A 1,016-nucleotide genomic window follows, 5' to 3' on the forward strand; every position below is an offset into this window, starting at 1 on the left:
TTGTGACGGGAAGCGGGAATCAGGGTTCGATTCCGGAGCTAGTAGAGAGTGCCTGATAAAGGCCATGGTACACATCCAAATCAGGAAAGCAGCAGGAAACACTACCATACATTGCCAGGTGCATAGGAGGATTGCAAGCCCGTAAATTGCCCGATCATAGCCAACGATGCTGAGAACGGAATTTATTCCTTCGATCGTCGTTGGTTCACATGTTTACTGATGGTTGTACGAACACCATACCCGGTGGTAAGTACAGTGGAGCTCGCCTTCACAACATAATGTTCACCAGTTGGACGCATAGATTGGAATAGCTCACATAGTGTTGGATTGCTGGAAACACACATTCCAGACTGCTCCGGTAGTCATGGAAAGGAGAGGATTGCAAGCCCGTAAATTGCCCGATTATAGCCAACGATGCTGAGAACGGAATTTATTCCTTCGATCGTCGTTGGTTCACATGTTTACTGATGGTTGTACGAACACCATACCCGGTGGTAAGTACAGTGGAGCTCGCCTTCACAACATAATGTTCACCAGTTGAACGCATAGATTGGAATAGCTCACAAGTGTTGGAAAGTTGAACGCACGTTGAAGACCGCTACTGTGGTCTTGGAAAGTAGAGGATTGCAAGCCCGTAAATTGTCCGATCATAGCCAACGATGCTGAGATCGGAATTCATTCCTTCGATCGTCGTTGGTTCGCATGTTTACTGATGGTTGTACGAACACCATACCCGGTGGTAAGTACAGTGGAGCTCGCCTTCACAACATAATGTTCACCAGTTGAACGTACAAGTTGGAATAGCTCACATAGTGTTGGATTGCTGGAAACACACAAAATGATACGAGTAAGGTTGCGTGAGTAAGGCACGTACACCTAAAGCGAATTATTAGAAGTGGTGATACGAAGTGTCTCGGTGGAGTGTGCTTGCACACTACAAGTTGGCCAAGAGAACCGGTGGTCTCCTGTTGCTTAACGGCTTCGGGTTGACTTAGGGTTAATGTTGTTGGAAGTCG

This window comes from Anopheles marshallii, assembly GCF_943734725.1.
Source record: "Anopheles marshallii chromosome X unlocalized genomic scaffold, idAnoMarsDA_429_01 X_unloc_103, whole genome shotgun sequence".
NCBI lineage: Eukaryota > Metazoa > Arthropoda > Insecta > Diptera > Culicidae > Anopheles > Anopheles marshallii.